This window comes from Thunnus albacares, chromosome 13, assembly GCF_914725855.1.
Source record: "Thunnus albacares chromosome 13, fThuAlb1.1, whole genome shotgun sequence".
Taxonomy (NCBI): Eukaryota; Metazoa; Chordata; class Actinopteri; order Scombriformes; family Scombridae; genus Thunnus; species Thunnus albacares.
In genome coordinates, this window is record NC_058118.1 from 3,246,254 (window position 1) to 3,248,738 (window position 2,485).

The 2,485-nt window shown below is 39.0% G+C and overlaps 1 long non-coding RNA gene across 1 annotated transcript; it reads left to right on the top strand.

The window, feature by feature from the left end:
• The first annotated feature begins 289 nt into the window (after positions 1-289).
• On the top strand, positions 290-1,950 carry LOC122995972. Its single transcript, XR_006406899.1, has 2 exons — positions 290-1,502; positions 1,681-1,950. It is a non-coding gene; the product is annotated as an uncharacterized LOC122995972 (long non-coding RNA).
• The last annotated feature ends 535 nt before the right edge of the window (positions 1,951-2,485 follow it).

The following is a 2,485-nucleotide window of genomic DNA, read 5'->3' on the forward strand; positions in this document are numbered from 1 at the left end:
TTACACCCCCTCCCTCATGTTACTGAATCCAATTCCACAGACAGCTCCAGCCTTGCCCATAATGGATTCTCTATTTCATAGGCTTTGGCTTGTGTTCCTATGGTGCTTGGTTAATATTTCAGCCCGCTGTCTCTCTTCCCTGCACAGCCCACTTTGTTGTATTGATTTATTTGTGCATCCCCCTACATACCACCTCTGTGGTGGGAAGACGATCTATTATGGAATTTAATACCTCTCAAAGAGCTCATTTTGTACTTTTTTTTTTCTTCTTTTTCCTAGAAAATGATGGGGAGATACAGAATAGGAGTGGTCAGAAAAGGTGATGTCATTTATCCGGCGTTATCCTGCAACTAACAAACAAGAAGTGTATCATCAGAGTGCACACTTATGGTGAAAAGTGTCCTGTAAGCCATAGTTAAATAAGAACTGAATTAGTAGGAGGTCAATTAGCCGTAGTATGGATGCAGACAATAGGTGAAACAGAGAACTTCCGTTTCCTGCTTGGGGTTGGAGAGGAGGAAGCGGCGTCGAAGGATTTGTTAGGATGTTGAAGAAGGATGCACAGTGCACAAGATTTGGCAGAGGAAGCCTGAACCCAGGACACACTGCTGCTATCCTTCCTGTATCCTGCATCATACACATAACACCTGGTCAGCTCATCACTATTACCATTTTCCTCTGTGTCTCCCTGCTCACACACATAAATGCACATGCACATGGTGAGTCTATCAGCAGTGTAAACACTGTAGGCAGAAGATCAGGGAATGGAATTTTAAATGTAGAGTCCGGGAGAAACCAGTGGAAAGAACATATGTTTATAAAGAGCCAGATTCCATGCTTTAAAATCATTCATACCAGTCCAAGTGCTGTTCAGGTCCGTGTGTCTGTGCTATACATTACAGTGAAACAAGCTAGCGTATTGTTGGAGAGCTATAGACAGATGACAAATTAAGAGAAAAATCTGGATAAAAAGTGGAGAAACATAACAAAAGCAGATGCTTTCATATTGTTGTACTACATACAATGAGCAGTTCACATCAGATAATGTTCTGTGACGTGGGAATTTTTGATCTATGATCAAGGTGGCCTGAGCAAAAGCTCTGAGTAACTCATTCAAGACAGATACACATGTGAGAGATAAAGGGGACATATCACCCTTTTTGTGATTTTCTGTTATTTATATGTAGCCGGGTGGTAAATTGGTTCAGATGTAATGTAATTTCCACTTAGGTCTAATATAGCTCTCAAAGCTGTTTACATGTGTTAATACATGTGTTCTTTGTTTTTCTTTTGAGTGTAAAATTGTTTAAGTCTTAATTAAAATGTGAGGGAGACTGTAAGTGGGCTGTGACAGTCTAACTGGCTATTGCTGATTTTGGTCACAAGGTGGCAGCGTTGAGTAATATTGTTGTCGCTCCACCAAGTGCATCTTGGTCTTTCTTCCTGTTAATGTGCGAACGACCTGGAAATTTGCAGAGTGGAAAAGTCATGTAAAGTAGAAGGTAAATACACACAAATCTTGTAAAATATTCCTGTACAAATACTTGAAGGACGTGAACTTGTCCCATGTCCTGGAATTTTGGCGTCAGCCGTCGACCACTGTGTTCTCAATTGCATATCAAGGTAATGTTAAAAAGAGGAATTGTACAGGTTTTACATTCATTTGAACTCTGTTTGAAGGTAAACGACAGCATGTTGAGTTGTGTAATCTCCAGGGAGCTCCACATGGATTTGGTGAGTCTTGTTGAAATGTGTCTTGTTGAAATACTGCTGTATTTTGATTTTGTTATTTTTCTTTTAAATCTTTTTTTTTTTGTGTGTTAAATCTGCCACAATCTGTGAAAGCACATGAGCTGTGTTCTAAAAGGACTCGGTAGCTTACACACTCTGTTAAAATGACCTGATGCAAATGTGGTAAACAATAAAATTAGAGCTACAAGAACCCTTGAAGTAATTGTGTTGTGTGTGGCAACTAATTCCACCGGCTACATATATACTGTTATGATATCAGATATCTATCATATCTATCCTATGTAGAAATGCTCCCTGAAAGTCTAAAGCCAGGGCTTCAACCTGCTCTGAATGCTTCATTTGCTATGTTTATGCCAATAAACAGCCGTCTGTTCCACAGCCTTGTTGCTAAGGTTGTTGCTAAGGTTTTTCCATGTGTTATCCACTCTCATATTACAGATTGAATTCCAGTTCAAACATGTACGGATGTTTTTGAGAAGTTAACATTTCAAGTAAAGAACAAGAAAAAGTAATGAAATCCTACCACTATAGTTTGTTTTGTGGTTTGGTGATGTAGCATTTTCCAACAGCTGACCAATCAAAACAGAGTGGGCTCATTGGGAGAGACAGGGGCTAAAACAGCCTGTTTCAGACAGAAGCTTAACTGAGGGTCTGCATAAAGGGTCAGTGTCAGTTAATTTTTTTAATTTTTTTTTTTTTTAACTGTAAATCATTAAAAAATATAGGCCTAATA